The sequence below is a fragment of the Mauremys reevesii genome, linkage group 1 (assembly GCF_016161935.1).
Source record: "Mauremys reevesii isolate NIE-2019 linkage group 1, ASM1616193v1, whole genome shotgun sequence".
Taxonomy (NCBI): Eukaryota; Metazoa; Chordata; order Testudines; family Geoemydidae; genus Mauremys; species Mauremys reevesii.
The window spans coordinates 199,221,586-199,245,345 of record NC_052623.1 but is presented as its reverse complement, the minus strand read 5'-3'; the positions used below and the strand labels follow the sequence as shown (position 1 = coordinate 199,245,345).

Below are 23,760 nucleotides of genomic sequence, written 5' to 3'. Positions count from 1 at the left end.
CACTTTTCCCCTGGAATACAATCTCAGAAGATACCTTGGCAATGATCAGTGTCTTCAGACCCCACCATATTAGGTTATAATCAGAATGGTTTAAGATTAAGTCGTGTCTGTGCTACATGTAAACCATTTTTCAGTAAGCCATTTTCAACTAAACTGTGCTCAGCAGGGCAGTAAATCATGCAAACAATGGTAATCAGGTTTAGCCTCTGTGAGACAGCTGTATACTGGATGCCTCTGCCCAGGCCTTCCTTCAGAAGAACTACCGAGGGTCATTGAGAGGGATCAGAGAGTCTGGTTTCCTGTTTAAAACATATTACATAGCCAGACCCAGCAATTAAGAGCACGCCCAACTCCTGACAGGAATAATGTAGCATTGGAGATGGAGATGGGCTGTGTGTGGGACTGCATGAGCACTGCTTTTGTAGCACATATAGTAGTCTTTTGGGAAGCGCAATTTTATGCTAAGAGCTTTTCATTCATGTCAGGCACACACACACTATGCAGACAGCGGGCCAGATTTTGATTTTGTTTAAACCAGTGTAAAGCAGGAGTAACTCAGCTGAAGCCAGTTAGCTGGACTGTACGATTTACAGCTGCACCAACCTTGAGGATGCACTAGAAAAGATTGTGCCTCAGGATGCACAGTCTCTCCCAGTGCTGTGCAGTGGGGACACGAGGACGCACACTTTGCTCCATGTATTAGCATGGTGCAGATGGCTTCCTCCAGCGCATTGGCTCTGCTCCATAGGCTGTGTGGGAAGGTGGTGCAGCACTACGATGCTGCCCCCTTTGGTGTAATTTTTTCACCAGTAGGGAAATCACTCCCTGCTCAAATTGTCTGCTATTGCGAGCAGCATTTGTGTTGGCTGAACCAGGATGGGGGCTCCTTGTATTCTCATACAAGTGCCACTCACCAGGCTTAATAGAGTTACATCAGCATGAACAGTGCATGTTCTTTGGTTGTAAGTATATTTATTGTATGTCCTAAGACACCAAGGTAGCTAACCACAGACAGAATTGCACAAGCTGTACCCAGCCCGCCACTAACAAAATGGAATGTTGTTTTCCACAGCTTCCTCTGCCAGATGACTGCATTCTAACCCATCTACCTCAAATTCACACACCTGTTCCGGGTAACCAACAGACTCCTCTCTTCTCTGTGTGTAAATCTTTGCTTCTCCTATAGTGCTGAGTAACAACCATAACTTACCAGGCCTAAGGATGGCTACAGACAGGCATCTGGCAGATGGGTCTGGCATTTGGACTTGCCATTTTTCAGGTAGTAAAAATCACAAGGATCTGATTCTCTTTTCACTTACCCTAATGTAAATCGAGAGTGACTCTGTGAAAGTTAATGAACTTACATTGGGAAAAGTTAGATCTGAACCAAGATCTAAAGGCCTTTCATCTTGTTTATGCTAAATGACCAGTTTATTCAGAGTGGGTATAAAATGCCATCAAATCAGAATATTAAAATTTAACATCTGTGTGGAAGTGGTACCTGAGTTTGAAGACTGTGGAGAATCAGGGCATAGGCAGTGGGGGTGCTCTGCCGGCGCCGCGAGCTACTTAAATGCTTTCCTGAATTGTGGCTTAGGTGTCAGAAGAGGGTGGTTGGATACTTTTCCTGATGCAGCAGAACTTTAGTTCACTTTTCACCTTTTTAGATGGTCTGTTTATTTTCATTGAGGTTTGGCTTGAGTTCCTGTGTTTTGGCAACAACAGATTGACAGTTACGTGGTTTATTTTCCCCCCCACCTCTGAAACAAAGTTTATTTTTCTGTACTTTCTGTGTTCAGATCTGAGGGAGTAAAAGAGGAGTCACTCACAGAGTTAGCCACTGGTGATTGCTAAATATGCCTGCTCTGTTGAAAGATAAGGCAGCAAACTAAAAATATTAAGGTTATTACCAAAAAAATTATTTGTTATTCCTGAAGGGATTCTGCAGTTTAACTTATGCCCCTGGAACCCAGCTGGAATGTTAAATGAAAGCCAGAGGCCCCCTACAATTGTGTCAACAGAGAAAAGCTTCTCACAGCAAGAACCTCTAAAAATCAGAACTCAAAAATAATATCCTAGAAAAATAAAACCGCTCCTAAGAAAACAGAAAATGAAGAAATTAGAGACACAATAGGAATGACCATGGTACTAAGAGTGTGATGAGATTGTCAAATAAAATTAGAGAACACAAAGCACTGAAAGTTTTCTACATATAAATAATAAGAACACACACACATTCTGTTCTGAACAACCCAAAGTTTGCCTCGGAGTTACCAGTAGAGTTTTCAAATTAAACACAGAGGTCCTCAGACCACTGTGCTCCAACTTAATTGCCTTCTTGCAATCTGTCTTCTCGCACACAGAAATAAATGCTCCAATATTTTCTGCAAAGTGCTGAGAAATAATTAAAGGAAACAACAGAGAGAAGAATGAGTGCAAGTTCAAATTCTGAAGAAAGGATCAAGCATTTTTACTAAAACAAAAAAATATCAAACATGTTTTGCTGCTGAGGTTATCTGTCTGGGGGCAAACCCCTCCTGGTCTCTTTTGGCTGGATTCTCACTGCTGTGCAGATTTAACACCAGCCAAGCCTTTGTCCCATTGATTTCAGTAGGACTTCCCACCTTATTACGGTGAGCAGAGATTGGCTTCATAAGAATGGAAGGGTCTGGGTAACTAAATATTTTTTTATTAAGTGAATATAATGCAGGTGAAAGGCTCTAGACTGACAGACCTGGAGAGTGAAGTGCTCTATACATAAAACAGGAACAGCATCCACGGAGTTATGCTAGGTTCTCCATACTGCTTGGCCAATATGCCCCAGCCCACATCTGAAGTGGTTATCTCCAGGGGTTGGCATGTATAACGCCACCTCTGTGTTCTTTCACTCATCAGCCTCTCTGCTGAGACAGCTGACAAAAGTGCTAGGGGTACCAATGGTGTGTATTATGTTTCTACCCACAAAAAGCCAAACATGTACCATAAGACTCAAAAGACCTTTATTTTAATTTAAAGCAAACAAAGGTAAAGTTTCTAAAAGAGTACTGTGTGTGCATCTCTCCTGTGCTGGCTGCAGTGATTCTAACTAAAACGGGTGCCATATCTGCTTTTGTGATGTGGACAGTTGTCCACTGAGAAATGTAATGAGACCATTTCAGACCAGCCATGGAATAGTCTTCAGACTGTAGTGACATTTCATTATTCAGCTGATTGGACTGGTGACCTAGCACTGAAAATATCCACGAACCACTTGTTACAGTCCCTTGAGTTGTCCTTTCTCCAGTGTCTGGATCACTAGAATTTAACATGCACCACAAACTCCTATATAGCTCTGAAAAACTAAACATACTTCAGCATAAAATAAATAAATATTCCTCTTAAGTTATATTTGTTTTTCAGTAGCCATATTTGTAATTCTTCACTATCTTAGCCGGAGTCCCCACACTTCAAATGTATCCAGGAACTTTCATGTGGAAACTACAAATAGGGGAACAGCAAACTCAGTATGATCATTCTGTTTTATTATGGTGATTTTAAATATCTAAGACATGATTGTGCTAGGTGAGAGAGACAGTACCTAAAGACACAGAAATCTCTCCATAATGCATAACATTAAGTGTGCATAACATAAAGTGTGTACCAGCCCTCTTTTGCACATCCGTACATGTCTGTCTTATATCTTGACAGAGAAAATGCACTGAACTGTAAAATGTCTTCACTACCAAAAAAAATACAGTATCAATTCAGCAATTCCCCATAGGTCTTAGCAGAAGCTTATACATTTTTTAGTGTTCTGGAAAAAGAAGTTGTTTATGCGAGTTTCTGGTTGATGAATTAATCTCAGCATATCTTCATTCCTCAGAGCTCTAGTAACGATCAGAGTTCTTCACAAAGGTGGGTAACTATGGATCATAGATGTCCAAGGAAATCTCGGAGTACTGAAAGAAGTATTGTTGGTGATTAAGTTAATGAATCAGTACTCTGCCAAATCTGTACTGAATCAACACCCCTGCATGAAGTTAAGAAGGTTCACAGTCCCATGATGCGCTGTCTTTCAGATGAGACATAAAACTCAGATGCTGATTACTATTAGTGGTCATTAAAGATCCCATCACACTTTTCAAAAATATAGGGGTCGTATCTCGCATGTCCTAGCCAAATTCCAATTTGGGGGCCAGATCTTCCATTACTGTAAATTAGCATAGTTTGATTTCAATGAAACTATCCAGATTTATACCAGAAGATGATCTGGCCCTGCTTGCCTGAACTTTCCCTTTCTATTTTAATTGGATATGATATTTTTCTTCATTTTCTGTGCACTGTCACTGTGTGCTGTTACTGCCAATGGGAGTTGAGTGAGTGCAGTGCTGCTGAAGGCCTAGCCAATAAACAATTCCATCTCACTGCATGTGAAGTTATTCCTGAGTTTCCTAAGCACTGTGAGATCCACCATGGAAGAAAGGTTCTGAGTGGGAAGAGCAGTAGATGTGGTATATCTTGACCTTAATAAGGCTTTTGATAATGTCTTGCATGACCTTCTCAGAAACAAACTAGGGAAATACAGCCTTGATGGAGCTACTATAAGGTGGGTGCATTCAACTGGTTGGAAAACCATTCACAGAGAGTAGTTAGCAGTGGTTCCTAGTCCAGCTGGAAGGGCATATCAAGTGGGGTCCTGCAGAAATTGGTCCTGGGTACAGTTTTGTTCAAGATCTTCATCAGTGATTTAGATAATGGAACAGAGAGAACACTTATAAAGTTTGTGAACAATACCAAGCTGAAAGGGGTTGCAAGTACTTTGGAGGATAGGATTAAAATTCAGAATGATCTGGACAAACTGGAGAAATGGTCTCAAGTAAATTGGATAAAATTCAATAAGGAAAAATCAGTTGCACACCTACAAAATAGGAAAGGGATCTGAGGGCTATAGTGAATCACAAGCTAAATATGAGTCAACAGTGTAACACTGTTGTAAAAAAGGCAAGCATCATTCTAGCGTGGATTAGCATGAATGTTGTAAGCAAGACACGAGAAGTAGTTCTTCCGCTCTACTCCACGCTGATTAGGCCTCAACTGGAGTATTGTGCCCAGTTCTGGGCACCACATTTCGGGAAAGATGTGAACAAATTGGAGAAAATCCAGAAGAGAACAACAAAAAATGATTGAAGGTCTAGAAAACATGTACTATGTGGGATTATTGAAAAAATTGGGTGTGTTTGGAGGAGACGGGGGGTGGGCAGGACCACACACACACATGATAACAGTTTTCAAGTACATAAAAGGTTGTGACAGTAATGGTCTAGTTATTATATGGTCCTGCCTTGAGTGCAGGGACTGGACTAGAAGACCTATTGAGGTCCCTTCCAGTTTCCATTGAAAAATTTTGCCCAGCTCTAGCTAGAAATACAAAAATACAATTATTAGCACATTTGTTTCACTATAATCCAGCTGTTTTTACTTTATAAGACAGTGTGGAAATGAAGGGCCTGATCCTCTCCTGCCCTGCTGCTTGTACACTCTTATACACCTATGCAAATGGGATGTCAAGCACTACTGAAGGGGCTTTGGTAAATATAGACCATGAGCAGACATTCTCCACACAGTAGAGCCAAACTGTAGAGCCACTCAATTTTGTTTTGCCTTCTGTTCTTAGAATATGTTTTCACTTGTGAAGACCTTTGCAATGGAGAATTTATAATAGTAATATTTAATTAACACTTACCACTTACATAGCACTTTTCATTTGTAGATCTCAAAGCTTTTCTAAGAAATGGGTATAATTTTCCCTATTTTATGGAATTGAGGCACAGAGTAGATAAGTGATGTGCCTGAAGTGGAGGGGAGTCATTGTCAGAGTGATGACTAGAATCCAAATTGCCTGAGTCCAAGACCAATGCCCTGTCTATCAGGCAAGGCGGCTTCCCAGTTGTAACTGTTCACTGTCTGGATTCCTTTCAATAATGCCTGCTCTGCATTTGTATCCATCATCACCCAAATTATGAAGGCAATTGTATACACAAATTAGGTCTCCAACTGACCTGCCAGTAAACCATTGACTTGCTAGAAAAGAAAGACAAAAGGTAAGCTTTAGTTTAGACCCAGGATTTCCTTCAGTGCTCCGAAGGAAAATGAACCTTGGCAATTAAGGGCCCCAGAAGTGAAGCACAGATTCTACACTTAAATAGAATAACATGTTGACTAGTTCTAGCAATATGAATGTTTAGGTAAGGAAAAAAATGGCTTAACTGTTCTCACAGCGCATAATATCAAAATGCAATGAATTTTTAGCACAATAGTTTTAATTTTTACACTCCTGTATGCCTTTCATAATGAGGGCTGTACCAATTACTGTAGAATTTGCTCATCTGATCCCCTTCTTTTTCATCTATGTACAGTAATTATTATTTATGTGCCAAGGGACCTTTTGAGATCAGTGAGAGTTCTCCCATTGATTTAAGTGGGTGCTGGATCAGGATCTGAATCCTTTAGCTTGTACTCAAGGCAAATGTTCCATTCAAGTCAACTGCAGTTTTGCATAAGTGTGAATAGGAGGATTTGACCCTGTATTTTTAACATGACTGCACACAAGACAAGAATTACTCATCTGCACTTCCAGGTCCTGACATTTCAGACATTTACGCAAACAATTGTCCATGCAGCTCTATGTGCAATTCGCACATGGAGTGACCACAACTGTGTGCACAAATCTGGGAACTACATGTTTATATGGCTAGTGAAGCATCTCTGAGTTGGCCTGCAGTTGCATGCAGGAATGTGTGGACATCACACCTTCAATGTTAAATAACTTGCATGCATCAGACTTGATGGTATTAGTGATTAATTTTTATTATTTGTATTAATATTTTATTATTAAAGGTAGGGACTAAGATCCCCAATCATAGACCAGGATCCCATCATGCTAGGTTCTATTAAAACATAACAAAGAGATGATCTCTGCCCTAAAGAGCTTACAAGTAACTGTCCCACTGTCTGTTTGGGACATGCACACTGTAGCTGCAGCAGATGAAAATGCTGGATTTTGGCTTTTGCCTGATCCAATTTAAATGTAATTGGTTCACTTTATATTTCCAATAAAAACACTAGGCCAAATTCAGCTGTCATGCACCCTGTACAATCCCTCTGGCTGCAGTGAGATTGCGAGGGGGTGGAAGCCTGCCATGAATTTGGCACATCATCTTTAATAAAACAATACAGCTTTTCCTCAGCTGCCGTGAAAACAATAAGTGGAGTAGATGTTTAAAATGAAAGAATCAACTTTTCAAGCTGTGGGTGATATATTATCTAAAAGAGGGTATGAAAAATAGACCAACATATTTGTCATACCCTCTGGGAAGCCACATAGAGGGAGTGATTAAATTTAACATAGCTGACCTTGTTGTCCTAAATCTAATGAATCAAAGTGGACAGAGATGTCCTTGATCCACCTGGTGCTGTCTCATGTCGTGGACTCAAAAACCCCTATAATTCATCCATCTTAACTCCATGGATGGTGCAACTGATTAATACATTGGCCTATCACCTTTCAAATGGAGTTTTAGGTCTGCTTGGCCTAAAGTGAAATTAGCCTTGGCTGCTTGCTTCTTCCATAAAAGAAAGTAACTGCGTGAAAAGACTCTGTGCTGAAGAATGTCAGATTAACTCAGTGAGGTCCTGGTCTTGCATTGGGATCAATGTGTGGATAACAGTGAGTTTGTCCACGATCAGGTCCTTATTGAAGTTTCTCAAAGAAGCTGAGGAGGGCAACTTGCGTACATCCATGAGGTTTGCCAGCAGTGACAGATGCTAAGTCTTTTATACTGTAATAATCAGGTTCTGTTTGTATTGTAGCTGTTCTTTTATATCATGTAACCAATTACTACTTACTTTTGCATTGCTGTAACCTAATTATTGTGCATCATGTCTCCAGTACATACTACCTGAAACAAACAAAAAGAGCAAAGAGGATGTTCAGACAGGAGGTTATAAAATGCATTTTTGCCACACAAAATTACATTTCCTGTTCCAGTCCAGAGTTATTGTCCCCACTCCATTGCATTAGCTGTTGTAATTACAGAACGGGCTCACCAAATTCTGAAGGCAAAATTTAAACTCCTTCTGGTTTATCAGCATCTTTCATCATAAAACAGGATTCATCCTTTCAAATGCATTTTCTTTCCCTCTTGGGCAGACATACCTATACTTTGAGCAACTGAGGATTACAGTAGAAACTTGCAAAGAATCCAAGAGTTGCAACTGATTTGCATAAAGGGGAGTAAATTGCAGCTATCCTCATATTCAGTGTTGAGCTTTGCCATGGGAAGATTGCAGGTCTCAACATGCAATGCTCTATCTTCATCTAAATAGCTTCCTTCTGGACTTAAGATGGGGTATTGTACACAGGAATCTACTTGGTCCTGATTCAGAAAGCCACTTATTATTATTCATTATTTGTATAATTGTAGTGCCTAAGTAGCCCTAGTCATGGACCTCGACCCCATTGTGCTAGGTGCTGTACAAACACAGAATCAAAAGATAGTCCCTTCCCTTAAGCACATGCTTAGCATTAAGTATCTGCCTGGTCCCACTGAACTCAATGGGTGAGATTTAGTGCTGTGCCTCTGAGCTGTGGCACACAACTCACAACTGAAGGGGTATGAGTGGGAATGAGAAAGTAGCTTTAAGCCACCTTGGTGATATATGTTAAAGCACACCAGGGAACATTTAGCATGCACCACCAGAGTATACATGGACCAGTTAATGTTAGTTTGCTTTAGAAAGCACTCCCTCATAGTAGGTGTTACCTCAGTGTGTAGATAAGCCCTTAGACAGCCCTTGGGGCATGCCTAAATTACCATGGCTTCTTGGGATTGCCCTTGGGGCTACAGCACTGCCCGGAATCGCCACTGTGTACTGCAGTCTGGCCCCAATATGCTCCTCCCACTCTTGCTTCCAATACACCAGGGCTTTGCCAGGGCTTTCAAAAGGGTCCCTGAGGGGTGGAGGGCAAAGGTAGTAGCTTTATGACTCTCTTCCACAATGCCTGCACCAGGGAAACTTCCTCCAGTCAGATCTGGGGGGTTTAGGGTCACAGAGTGGGCTCCTTCATCCTGGTTTTCCCTTTGCAAGCAGTCCTTACACACTGATACATAAGTTCACCACAATGTACTTTATTTACAATGTCTTATGCAACCTCATGACCCATCACCATAAGGCTTTTTGCAAGTTTCAGTGTACCTCCTGGGCACAAGAGGTGGGAGGGAAGAGGTCTTACCTCTCTGAGATCCTGAGCTGCTTTTCTCATCCTCCCTTCCAGCCTTCCCCTTTCCCAGGCCCCAGCTGCTAGGGTGACCAGATATCCCGATTTTATAGGGACAGTCCAGATTTTGGGGGCTTTTTCTTACATAGGCACCTATTATCCCCCACCTGCTGTCCTGATTTTTTTCACTTGCTATTTGGTCACCCTACCAGCTGGCTAGTTGAGGCCCCTTGTTAACTGGTTAATCACCCAGTCCTAATCAATTACCTCTCAATTTGGTCGCTGGCAGGGGGACACTCACAAAGCATTTTACAAAGTATCCTTAGGCTTCTCCCACTGTGTCATAGGCCCTTTTATGTCACTCTGGCCCCTTTACTTGTTGTAAAGGGGACAGAGCAGGAGGGAGGCCAAACTGGACAGTCTCTACATAAAAGAATAAATGGACACAAATCCAACATCAGGGATTGTAACATACAAAAGCCAGTAGGAAAACGCTTCAATCTCCCTGGACATTCTATAACAGATTTAAAAGTAGCCATTCTTCGACAAAAAACCTTCAAAAACAGACTTCAAAGAGAAACTGCAGAGCTACAATTCATTTGCATATTTAACACCATTAATTTGGGCTTGAATAGGGACTGGGAGTGGCTGGCTCACTACAAAAGCAATTTTCCCTCTCTTGGTATTGACACCTCCTCCTAAGTTATTGGAAGTGGACCACAGCTGCCCTGATTGAATTGGCCTTGTCAGCACTGGTTCTCCACTTGTAAGGTAACTCCCTTCTTGTCATGTGCCAGTATATTTATGCCTGCATCTATAATTTTCACTCCACGTATCTGAAGAAGTGGTTGTTTTACCCATTAAAGCTTATGCCCAAATAAATCTGTTAGTCTTTAAGGTGCCACCGGACCCCTCGTTGTTTTTGTGGATACAGACTAACACGGCTACCCCTCTGATACAGGAGGGAGGCTGTTGCTCAAAAGTGTTTGAAGTTAAGCTTGTGCTTAAGTGCCTAGAGGAATTGGAGCTGTCCTCTTTTGAAACTGCACCTCTACATTTAAAGATGCAAGCAATTTCAAGCTACTCGATAGGAGGCATTTGTTCCATAGGTTAACTGGGTGATCATTGCATTAGAGCTGAGTAAGGGAAGATATTGTATATGGCTCATAACTTTGCAAACATTTCAGCAGGGAATGTTGAGGCAGCAGGAACCCATCAGACTGCTAGAAATAAATACCATTTTTCAGTATACTTGAAGTTTAGGGCAGCTGTGAGACTCTCACACATGCCTCTCACTGTCTTTGACTTTCTGAGACAGTGCTGGGTTGGTATTAAAATTCTTTTTGGTCCCTCCACATTCTGGCATCGTCTGTCACTAAGGACGGAGATTTATAAAGCAGAAAATCACTTCAGGTTTTAAAGCAATAGTTGAGCTTTTTTATAAAATGCCTGATTGATTTGAAACTACTCACACTGAAATCTTTCTATGACTTCTTTTACCCAATTTCCCACTTACTGTCCCTGATTTTTGTTGGAGCACTCTTCCAGATTTGTGTCACAGGAATGTGCTTACTTCACAGGCCAGTGCGTAGATGCATTACCCTTAGAGCAGGAAGGGGTGCTTCATGAATAGGATTTTTTAAATATGCAATGGAAACTAAAGGCTGCAGATGGAGACTTATTATAAACATTGACCCTCTCTGTTGCCTGAGCATTGATCTGGTCAAGTCCCCACACCCGTGCTAATGCACTTAGGCACTCAAATACTACAATGACAGGTGCTATATGAGACAACAGGCAAACAATTGAAATAAAAATGCCATATTTGGCCTTTGAGAGATCCTCCTTGATCAAACACACATACATATACACCTCCCAAGAATGGATGGAATAGGAAATCCCGAATGGGAAGAAAATCTTTTAAAGCACCAGCCTGGCCAAGAGACAGGCCAAATATTGAGTAAGACATGGAAGCTGAACTAGTAGGGTGAAATCCTGATCTCACTGAAGTCAATGGGAGTTTTCCTACTCTCTGAGTCCTGGAGATGAGCTTCCATGTCCCACTCAATACTTGGTCTTCACAGACCAGGGTGTAGGCACTTGAGGGCAGATTTTTGTAGGTATTTAGATGCCTACAGAGTAGCTAGATGCCTAATGAGATTTTGAAATGGAAGCTAGTTGCTTCCTTGCCTTGACTCTAGATCCTGTTCCTGCACCACTAAAGTCGGTGGGAGCTTTGCCTTTGATTTCAACAAGCGTAAGATCAAGTCCTTTGTGGGGAGAAGCATAGAAGCTTTCAGTGCTGCTGCCCATTCTGTAATGGTTCTTCAGTTCAGTTTTTAGAGCTGGGTTGTCAAGGATAGTATTTTTTTTTAATTAGAGCTGAAACGCCTCCAAATGCTACTCTCTTCTATCCAGTTCTTATAAGTGAAAAGTGGCCTGACCTATAGCCCACTGAAATCAATGGAAAGACTCCCCTTGACTTTGGGAGGCTTTGGTTCAGACCCAAATATCTGTCTTCCTAGCAAGAATTTAAGATAAGATTCTGTAGCTATCAAAGCAAATACCTAAGGAATAAAATGTGAATAGAGACAATTTAATTTTGGACCTTTGTTGGGGTTACTTCATTTTCTCTGGAAACTCTATACAGATCAGCACCCACATCTCTATAAACCCATCTGGACATAATAAGAATAAATAATAAATAAAAAGGTTGCCAAGTTGTCTTGATGTGACAAGATACATATATTAGCATTTCTTCTCCTCACTGATCAATATACACATGTCATGTAGTAGGACTGAGTATTTTTAATATAGCCAAGATTTTATCAGTTAGCAAATGAAATAAAGGAAGGGGAATCAGACAGTTGAAAATGACATTGTGTAGCAGTGTAAAAGCATCTGCTCCTCTTTACGTGTGTGAACTTTTGTTATTTTTAGTGCAGAGCTTTTTTTTTTTTTTTTTAGTAAGTACATTGAACTGAAGGAGAAGCCCTCTGTACAATTTCCCCATAGTCCCATTGCTGGAACGTCTCTTTAATTTCCCAAGGGTTGCTAGCATTCCAGCATCTTTTTTTTTTTTGGTCTTAATTTGAATTATGAAGAGGAGGAGGAGAGGGATTCTGTTCCAAGCTCGTTTGCCCTCCTTGAAAAAGGAAATTCTTCACAATTAAGAATGTCTAATTAAAAAGTCTTTATGCCAAAAATAAAACTACTAAGGCGAGTCATATATCAGTGCCTCTTGGGTGGCCAAAAGGGTAAAATTTACTGTATAACTGGATTATGACATACAAACAAAGGTAAAAGTCTATATTAAATTATTATATTTTGACATTCAAATGTATTTGGCCACCAGATCTGGTTCTAATGCAGCAGACAGTTAGGGGAGTACAATTTTACTTCTCTATAAAGAAAACATTGGAACACTGTACAACCATCCACAAACAGCGTGAATAACAAACAGAGGGGGAAAAGCCGTGATATCGTTAAGAAGATACAATACATGTAGCTCAAACTTGTAGTTAGGGCTCACTTAAACAGAATTTAATATACCAGACACATTGCATTGCAAGTGAATGCTCAGTTCACCAAAACACTAACAGATGTTTAATCAATAAGATGTACCATAAAGGGCAGCACAATTAGTAGGTCTGAGAAATGTTCTTGTGTGATGTTAGAAAGCTGTAATTATGGACCAGCTCTCATAAGTGGTTTGCCCAGATGACACATAGTATCAATATTCCAGCTCACAAAAAGGCTGTGCGGCACTTTTAATACAATTACATGCACAAAGAAACAACAGCCCTGATCTTAGAGAACACTTTTAAACAAATATCAAAGCTGTCACTGATTTAAAAACTCATTTAGCCCAATTCTCTTTTGTACTGGGGCTCCTTTACACCTCTCCAGAATCCTAAAGGAGTTGCAATATGGATGTGCTCCAGATATTCTCCTTTGTCAGAGGGTGCATGAGGAAAGGGTGCAACTAAAACATAAGTTGGACATACCCTGAGGGTGCCCTAACTTAGGCAGGGGACCAGACAGGCTCCTGAATGCCCTCACTAGTGTGCACCTGTGCTATGCCTTCAAGTGGATGGGACCACTACTATTCAACTGCGTGTCTTAGTCCTTATACCATACACAAATCTCATTTATTTCTGGTGCTAGGAGGTAGAGGTAGTCTATGCGTTCCAAGCATGAAGATCTGAGGATTATCCCCACTGCTGTCATGATGGTTAGAGCAGCCATAGTGGTCATCTTAGAGACAATCACAATGTTCTTTGGGACTATGGATTTGTCAGAGTATTTTAGCCTTCCTCTCTTGTATAGGAACATGACTGTCTACTGCTCTATCCTGAAAATGTAGAGACACTCTAGCCATGCATCACTTCCTAAAAAACACAGGAATGATGCATAGACCCTAGCCAGTTTTTTACAGAACAGAGAAGCCATTGCAAATCTCAGTTTCTCCTTACCTTGCCCTGCTACCTCTGGATTCATAATCCTCCTAAATTACTGGGATTTCAAATGTGTTACCTTGGTACATGAATTTGAACTTCCATATCTAATGGGTTAAGGAGATCAATGCAGCAATGTACTGCAATCACACATTGCTGTACTTAACCTGTAATTACAATTCTTTACTGAAGCCCTTCAAATTTTAGGTTAATCAAACTGAGCATTCTGCCCCTGCCTATAAATTCATAGAGGCAGATTTATTTCAGTATAGTGAATCACACATTGTGGCAGCAATCTTGAGTGTTTATTTTATCCATGATAAAGAGCAAAACAATAATGGTCAAATGGATCATGATTTTGTTATTAGTTTTATTAAAAGCCTAGCTCCTTTCAAGACAGGGGAGCTGCACCAATATATTCCAGCTGAGAATCTGGCCCATAATTCTTAATGTAAGATTTATAAATGGGCCAGTGGAAATACACTGTGATAAAACATGAAAAGTAGTTCTCCTAATGCATGCAATTAATTTAGCTGTTCTTGAAGAGAAAGCTGCCCTAGGCTTCCAGTATCATAGGTCATTTCATCCCATGATGGATATCCCAGGTGCATCCCATTATGTGTATCTCATTATCTACAGTAACAAAGACTCACTCATGTATACACATAAACACATCAATGGTGGGCAGTGCTTAGGCAACAAACATTACAAAAAAAATAGTATGAAATTTCTGGCTCACTCCTCCAGACAGCATATGCTGAATACTCAGTAAATTGTTTCTATACAGCTCTCAGTAATAATACAAATGAACTCATTTTTCTTAGATACAAATACAATGTACCGATATTGCTGCGTGGAGACTATTCACATAGCACTGCCTTTCATTCCCATCTGGGACTTCAGACAATGGAGCTATGGCAATTATACCAGCTGAGGATCTGGTCTTGAAAGTGGAATCTAAAATTTCTGATTTGGGGAAATCTCTCTTGAGCTTTTGAATGTCAGTGAATATCTACTGACCTCCCTACCTATCTATCTAGGCATAGGTGGGGGTTAAATATTAATTTGAATGTTTTGGGAGTTGACTTGTGGGGGGGAAGAGATTAAGGATGAGCTCCTCAAACAGTGTAAATTTCTGTAGTGATGTTGGTGTTGCACCAATTAACACAAACTGGCCCTATGAGATTACCTCACAATACCCCATTTTAGGATTTGTTTTTGTTTTATTTAGACAGCAGATTTAATCTTGTTTTACACTTAAAGTAAATAACATTATTCCACTGCCTCCTGCGCCCACCCCCACCTCAAAATGTCTCCTAAGAAATCTTTGAAAATGAAAAGGCGCACGGGGTGCATAAATCTGCGTCATATTCACCTTCTGAGTGAAATTCACCATTGTGCAGAAGGCCTGTATGATCCCTGTGCTCTCATATACTCATAGAAGATTAGGGTTGGAAGTGACCTCAGGAGGTCATCTAGTCCAATCCCCTGCTCAAGGCAGGACCAACACTAACTAAATCATCCTAGCCAGGGTTTTGTCAAGACAGGCCTTAAAAACCTCTAAGGAAGTAGATTCCACCACCTTCCTAGGCAACCCATTCCAGTGCTTCACCTCCCTCCTAGTGAAATGGTTTTTCCTAATATCCAGCCTAGACCTCCCCCACTGCAATTTGAGACCATTGCTTCATGTTCTGTCATCTGCCACCACTGAGAATAGCCGAGCTCCATCCTTTTTGGAACCCCCCTTCAGGTAGTTGAAGGCTGCTATCAAATCTCCCCTCACTCTTCTCTTCTGCGGACTAAATAACCCCAGTTCCCTCGGCCTCTCCTCATAAGTCATGTGCCCCAGCCCCCTAATCATTTTCATTGCCCTCCACTGGACTCTCTCTAACTTGTCCACAACCTTTCGGGGGAGGGGGGGTGGCAGGAAGGGGCAAAACTGGACACAATACTCCAGATTTTACCTCACCAGGGCTGAATAGAGGGGAATAATCACTTCCCTCATTCTGCTAGCAATGCTCCTACTAATGCAGCCCAATATGCCATTAGACTTCTTGGCAACATTAGACTGCTGACTCAAATGAAGCTTCTCGTCCACTGTAATCCCCAGGTCCTTTTCTGCAGAACTGCTGCTTAGCCAGTCGGTCCCCAGCCTGTAGCAGTGCATGGGATTCTTCCGTCCTAAGTGCAGGACTCTGCGCTTGTCCTTGTTGAACCTCATCACATTTCTTTTGGCCCAATCCTCCAATTTGTCTAGGTCACTCTGGACCCTATCCCTACCCTCCAGCATATCTACTTCTCCCTCGCCCCCGCCACAGCTTAGTGTCATCCACAAACTTGCTGAGGGTGCAATCCATCCCATCATCCAGATCATTAATGAAGATATTGAACAAAACTGACTGACCCCTGGGGCACTCCACTTGATACCAGCTGCCAGCTAGACATTGAGCCGTTGATCACTACACGACAATCTAGACAGCTTTGTATCCACATTATAGTCCATTCATCCAATCCATACTTTTTAAACTTGCTGGCAAGAATACGGTGGGAGACCATATCAAAAGCTTTGCTAAAGTCAAAGTATATCATGTCCACCGCTTTCCCCATATCTACAGAGCCAGTTATCTCATCGTAGAAGTCAATCAGGTTGATCAGACATGACTTGCCCTTGGTGAATCCATGTTGACTGTTTCTGATCACCTTCCTCTCCTCCAAGTGCTACAAAATGGATTCCTTGAGGACCTGCTCATTATAGGCTTTGTGCTAGCCCTCTGCACAGGAGTGAATTTCACCCTCTGTGAACATTGTAGGGGGAAGATAGCAAAAGAAGAAGTCTTGGTTCATAGCTCCCTTTCTCATCTTTCTTGCAGCCAGTGTTCTGGACACATCATTGTGGTGTATACAGCTTGAATGTTGTTCTGGCAGGGTCTGATGCCACCTTGAGCTGGTGTGTCCTGGTCTGCAGGGAGCTTGCTTCTGAGGATGAGCTTGAAAAGGGTGGGGGGGTTGTTTGAAGGGCAGAACAGAAAATTCAGGAAAGATTACATTGAGTACGGGTTGTAATTTATTGATGCTACCCTGTACATGATCCAGCGTGGAGTGGTAGGTGACAACGCGTCAGTGACAGTCAAAAGGACTACTTATGTACTGAAGTACTTTGCCTCAAGTTTTTGAAGGTATTTAGGTATTACAGCACTCAACTCCAATTTTCAACCAAATTTAGGCTTCTAAGTGCCTAAATCTGTTTTGAAAATGAGATGGAGGCTTCTAAATCAGCTAGGCATTGTGATGCTGAGCACAGCAACTCTGAAATACATTTAAAAATCTGAACCCTTGCCTGGTCAGTACCATGTATAGTATGTGGGTTAGATGAGGTACATTTTCTCTGGTTTTGTTTTTCCTTGTGTTTACTGTAATTCTCAGCAATCTTTTCAGATCTGGTGGAGTTTATGTATCAGCATGAGGCTGTGTTGTGGATTTAGATATAATTGGCCTTGATGAGAGCAATGCCATTTTTTCCTTTCTTCTTCATTCTGTAATAATACAGTTCATGCCCTGTAAGCATTTATATGACTTTACTAAAAATAAATAAATAAGAATATATTAGTGATCTTGAATTTAAAAAAACCACCTCAGTTAATCTAGAAACAAACAAACAAACAGAGTGGCAATCACAGAGGGGTAGCTTAAAAAAATCTGGACCAGCTTCTGATCGCCCTACTCATGCTGAGTAGTAATTAACTACACATGTAGTCCTATTGATTTCAATGGGATTAATAGCACAGGTAGTCCTTGCTATGGTTACAGGGCAAGCCTTGATTTAACCCCCTTTGTAGTCTCTGTTGAGTGCTTCCCTCAGGTGACAGGCTTCATTTTCTTCACCTCTCTTAACAGTGGAACCCCACAGTTCAACCCTTCTTTTACTGGTACTCAGGGTTGCACTGTCACTGTTTCACCAAGCCTATACACCTCAGCCTCCCCAGCTGGATTTGGGTCACTCTCTGGGAACTTGTGTAAGCATCAAAGAATGCTTACATTTGTGACCAGTATGACATGCATTGATTCAGCACAGCATCTTCAAAAGCAAGCATGATTTATTGGTTCATAGAAATTTAACAAGCAGAGAGAAACTGGGTTAACACAATGAAAGCCTAAATGCAGTCTGTCTTACCTAAATTTAGCCTGCCCTTGCTAGTTTAAACAGACTTTAGTTTATGCCACATACCCCTTCTGAGTCTGAGGATCAACTTGCATCTCTCCAGACTCCCTTTCCGTCTCTTCCAAAGTCTCTTTTCTGTATTTTTGTCTGGCTACTTTTATCAGAACAAACACTCTTTATTTTAGTGTATTGTCTTGTATTGTCTTGCTGATTACTGACAAGGAGACTTTTCTGAAACTACTGACTGCTTTCCAGGCCTAACTGCACCGAGTCCTTGCAGGAATTAACTCCTGGCTAGTCACATAGCCAGTAATGCAGTAACAAATAATTAGGCTTGGCAGAATTTGAATTTTTGTATGTATAATTTTATTGTGTTGTGATGTTTATTTTAAATCATTTTTTCCTGATTTTTATCAATGTAAATGTTCACAGCTGTGCAGAATTATGGGGTTTAAACATTTTTTAATTTTTTATTTATTTAAATGTTCACAGTTGTTGGAAATGATAGGCTGGGGGAGTCAGACAACAGGGAGAACAGACAATTATTTAATGACAATAGATTTAAGATTCAAAAAATTAAAGCTTTTTAACTGTTAAAACATAAATTGTATACATCACATGTCCAAATATACAAAACAAATAACCTTAAATTAAACTGTAGTTCTCAAGCAGCATTTTCCTTACTTTGGCTATCTGTAAATTTTAATTATCATCAATGGAAATATTTTGTCATTTGTTTGTGTGTGTGTGTGGTGAAATCAGTGTTTACCGACATTTACCGATAAAAATCTAAGTCTTTCAAGACTACAAATAATATTCATAAAGGTAAGAAAGCTATCTCCCCTCTGTGTTACAAGCCCCAATTGTACAACTGTTTGTACACATGCTTAACTTTAAACACGTGAGTAATCCCAGTGAAATCAATGGGACTACTTATATCCTTAAAGTTAAGCACGCACATAAGCATTCTACATGATCAGACTCATCTCTTCTCACTGTAAGGATGGCAAAAACCTATCCCTTACGCCAGTATTGTCATCAAGGATAACCCATCATGACATCATAGAGTCAAGGTGCTGGACATCAAAGATAGGACACGTCATGTCTGTATATTAACTTTTTCAGATGACCTGAGGATTCAATTCTGGTACTAAATTAAGTTTTTGGAAATTATATTATAACATGACTTTATCACCACGCTCCAGATCCTTAAATATTTTAGAATTCCATCAAAGAATATGTCTCTTACTACCATGCTTTACTCTTCTGTCTTATGTAAAACTTCAATTGTAACTTTTATGTCCATTGCTGACATACATAAAGTTATGCAAGGAGTGGGGCAGCAGGAACTTTTTTTTTTTTAATATAAACTGGGAAAAAAATATATCTCAAGACTTGGCTAAAGCAACTCAATAATTATGGAAATATTTTTTTTCACATATTGGGTCAGATTTACTTAATGGATATCAAGGCTTCAGTATTGTTTCCTGCCAAATTATGTGTTATTGTTGAGGATTAAGGAGTATTTTTCTTTGAATATGATTATAGTAACATTCTTTCAAATGAATATTTTACAAAGAGACAGGATGATGTGGTTGATGATCACCTAGATAGTCTGGCTGATGAGCCTATAACCAATTTTATGCTTCCTGTATATGAATATATTTTTAAAATCACACCATTTTGTACTGTGTGGATTTTTATTAAATTGAAGTAAAAAGAGAAATTTTAAAAAGTGATAAAGGAGAATTTAATGTAGTTCTAATATTGATTCATTTTCATAAAAGCATTTTTGGAAGGCATCAGATTAACTGTAAAAATATTATCTTGTATAATTTGCTTCATGATTCCCCTCACCAGCCCCCCAAGTGGTTATATAAAAATGTAATCTAAATTAAGATTTAAGAACAGGTTTTTTTTTCATTTTTGTGACTGGATAGCTTTTTTTAATGTGTGAGATACTATATACAAATGAGATTAAAGGGTTTTTTTAACCTCCATTGTACTATTTTGATAGTCTTTGACTGAGGTGTTTAGAAGACTCCCACTGACAAAATTAATATATAATTCTGATCTTTTAATGTATTTATTTTTGCTGAGCTCTTTTCTTTGCACAGTTAGCCTCAGTGATCCATGCTTTACTAACCTCTCAGACTATTACCTGGGACTATCTGTGAAAGCCCCCCAGAAACTCTAACTAGTCTCAAATGCAGCTTGCCTGCCTCCAGTGGGTGGCGGGCTGACATTAATACCTGCAATGGTAGCCAATCAACTGCTCACTGAAATAAGAGAGACTGGTTACCATACAGCTCTGAATGGTCTAGCCTTAACTCTTGTTGAAATATATATAAATCACCCACCATATAATTCCCTCATATCCAGAATACTGAAGCTTTATGTACTAAAACTGTAGCTTGTGGATCCAAGAAGCAAGGCATTTTCAGAGATGGGCTTGGCCTCTGGAATTTGATCCCTTTGGAAATATGCTTGACCATAAATCTGCCCAGTTAGGAATAGCAGCAAATGCACCCACTTGCCCAGGCCTTCCCAACTGATTACATGTTTATCTGGATGGTCAGATTAAAAGCCGTGGACAGCAGAGGATCACAGTGTTTTGTCACTTACTGATATAGCCCCTCCCCTGAAGTGTGGCTCTAACCTCCTTCCTGGTGCTTGCTACTTGGATTGGCTTCTCCCCTCTCCTCGCTGGGTCCTGGGTTCTTTTTGTGATGCTTGGTACCTCAACCTGAGGTGACTCCTCACTGTGCCCAGGACACAAGGGGGTCGGTCCCTTGGGAAAAGGAACAATGCTACTAATGGGCAAGTAGTATAAAACCCAGGACACAAGAAATAATAACGTAAATCAACACAAACCCCAGCAAAGAAATGACACATCCAAAATAACAGTATAACAAAGGGGCATATTTTTGAGAGCAGGAAAATAGGATCTGGAGAAGGAGAGGGCCAGGGCTAACTAATAAATACCAAACATTAACAAATCAACCACTTCCCACCTCCCAACACTCACAACTCATCCCAACCCCCAGCTTCCTCCCTGGCACCTTCCCAGATGCGTCCAGAGAGGAGTGCTGCAGCACTGTGAACACTGGACAGTCCCCCAACAGTGTCTTTGCCCCTAGATGGGACAGAGTCCTCTCCTGGGTCCCTGGTCTGGAGTTTTGTGGAGGTCTCGGCTGGCTTTTGGTAGCCAGTGCTGGGTCAGATCTCTGCTACTCTCGATGCTCGTCTCCGCAGAGTATGAACTGCTTGATCTGTGCGCTTGACTAGACCCCACAGCAGTTCAAAGTCTTCCTTTGTGGGGAGGGGATATAATCAGAGACTCTCAGCCTCCAGGTTTGTAAAGCTGTAGGGCACCCTGAAAACATTATTACTTCTGTCAGTATTACTAATAATTACTATGATTCACCTCTAGGTTGCTGGATCACATCTGAAGTAGGCCATCAGTAATTGAATGCCATTGCTACTGGAGCGTTGTTGGGTTGCCTGTGTGAAAATTAACTGATGAACTCGTTTCAGTTCCTATTGGCAAGTGGCCACATCCTTTAAAAAAAAAAAAAGCAGGCGAAATCCTGGCTTGTGGAGTTTTCCCATTTAGTGGTGGTGCAGGATTTAACCCATCATCAGACATGGAAACACTGAACACCTTTGTTATCAGTCTCAAGTAAGAGCTTAAGGACTGATGGACCATGGCATCTGAATTACCCTATTGCTGCTAGCCTAAATCCCCTTAGATTGGGGTTGTAGCATATTGATTTACATGTTGCTTGCCAGCTGAATGAATCTACTTTAAACAGTGCACTTCTCTGCTCCATCACTCCTCCTTCACAATTTCCCCATCTGTCCATCGAATGATCAGTTACAAATAAAACATGCATCATTAGAAACTAGTTGCAATAGGAACCATCCCCTTAGTTAAAGTATAAATATGACTGTAATCGGTTATTTTAGGCATTTACACACATGCTAATTTGTTCACCTATGCTATCTCAAAAAAACCCACCCCTTTATGGTAAGTCAGTTTTGCTACAGTCTCCTTAATTGTAATTTACCAAGCATTGCCAGCAAAAACTCAAGCATGCTGAATACATTACATAGCTACTGCAATTATGCAACAGTTAAATTGTTCTTGTTGATTTACTTAATCTGACTCTAGGATGTTCCAGATCCTGCCTTTGTCATCCGTGCAGTGATGGCCCGCTCATGTACCATACCCTTGGGCAGTCTGATGTGCGCTGACCCTTTAGATGTGCTTTCCACTCATTTTCTCCTCTGGTAAATAAGAAACTGGCAGTGAACATTGTGATCATTAAAGAACCAAACAAGGATAATGCAATCTCTTAGTAAGAGCCATTAACACACACAGTATTAATCATGCATTCCCACACAAATCTTTCAGTGCTTTACCATCATTTTAACCTCTATTTCTATTCATTGCACATGAGCACATAAAGAGCAGAGATAGGCAAAAAAAAGTTGCACCCTTAATGTGGAACTGAAAAATTTTAGTGGTTAACTTGTTTTGCATAAAGACAAAGAATTGTTCTTTTAGTGCACTCCTACATGGTTTTGCCAAGAGGGGAACTTAACCTTGTATGTTTCTGCAAAGATGAAGGTGAAAGAGTGAGCTCTGATAGATGCAACATGTTTTCATTGGCAGGATGAGTGTATCGATTTCACTGGAAGTTAGCAGCCTAAATAGAAATTAGGAGCCTAACTCCTTTTGAGCATTCAGCTATCAGTCACTAATGCTAAAGCTACTAAATTCAGTCACCCTCCTGTCTAAAATATGACAATTCACATATTCCATGGAACCAGATTTTAGCTGCATACAATATTGGTATTTAAAAAATGTCAGGAACTGCTCCTTTGTGAATTTTCTTCCTTCACATCTCTTCTTCCCCACCAGCCTTAACATCCAGCTAGGGCTTACACGGGAGATAGACACCTGGGCACGTGGAGTAAGGTGGGTATGTGCATGTTTACTGACAGACACTTCAGCCTCTGGGAGTCCTGAATGGTGGAAATGTAGTTGTCTAGGGACTTTAAGTGCCTACAGAGTTAGAGAGCACAGAGCTGAATTTTTGAGGATCTCAACATTTAGGCACCTAAAGTGGCAGTTAGGTTCCTAAGTCCTTATGTGGATCAATTCTTGAGCTACTTTTTCATCCCTAAAGTTACAGCCACCAGGTAAGGCTTGAGGCATGTTGGTAGGGTGTTGTGTAGAAGTTTGCAATGCTACTATATTCTTCAGTCCTTCTGTTTCTAAGGCTGCCAAAGCAATAAGGTCAGACCAAAAAATTAAAAGGAAAATTGGGCCTCCTGGCATGTTTCCCCTCCATACAACGTGAGATGCTGCTGGAGTAAACACTTGAATTCACAGGTTTCTTTTTGTTGTTATTGGTTGGGGGGTTTTTTTGTGTGTGTGTTTTTGTTTGTTTGTTATGATGATTTGGGGGGAGGTGTTTTATGTTTCTTTAAATTCTCTGGTCTGGCAACACAGCTGGCACTTTTGTTCAGCATGCATCAGTAAGCAAGCTCAGGCGCCCCATTGCAATCATTTTGTATCTATTGTTACTTCGTTTTCTGTTGCACTGGCTATAAATGAATCAATTTATGCAATTAGTGTTGGTGCTGCATGATGCCTAATAAAAAGAAAACAGCAATTGGCTCACTGAAGAGACTGGGAAGCGATGGCTGGTGGTGCAAAAACAATACTACCAACTGGCCAGATAACCCATGACACTTTACTGCCAAAGAATTCAAGAACACACACAGTCATAGTCTTGCTGAATTTTCAGGACATTCCATTGACAGGAATAAAAATGTGTCATAGAATCATAGAATTCAAGATCAGAAGGGACCATTAT

At 40.6% G+C, this 23,760-nt stretch overlaps 2 long non-coding RNA genes across 6 annotated transcripts in view; one reads left to right on the top strand and one right to left on the bottom strand.

The window, feature by feature from the left end:
- LOC120377091 overlaps nucleotides 1-23,760 on the top strand; it is a 63,434-nt gene that overhangs the window by 22,120 nt on the left and 17,554 nt on the right. The window lies entirely within an intron of this gene.
- On the bottom strand, nucleotides 1,593-22,156 carry LOC120377102. Of its 5 annotated transcripts, none has more exons than XR_005587480.1 (6): nucleotides 22,032-22,156; nucleotides 21,300-21,376; nucleotides 20,498-20,663; nucleotides 7,885-7,937; nucleotides 5,730-6,060; nucleotides 1,593-1,705 (listed from the first exon to the last, which is right to left on the bottom strand). It is a non-coding gene; the product is annotated as an uncharacterized LOC120377102 (long non-coding RNA). The 5 variants fall into 5 exon arrangements; XR_005587478.1 differs by having other exon boundaries at nucleotides 20,532-20,663; XR_005587479.1 differs by lacking the exons at nucleotides 1,593-1,705; nucleotides 5,730-6,060 and adding an exon at nucleotides 3,523-3,938.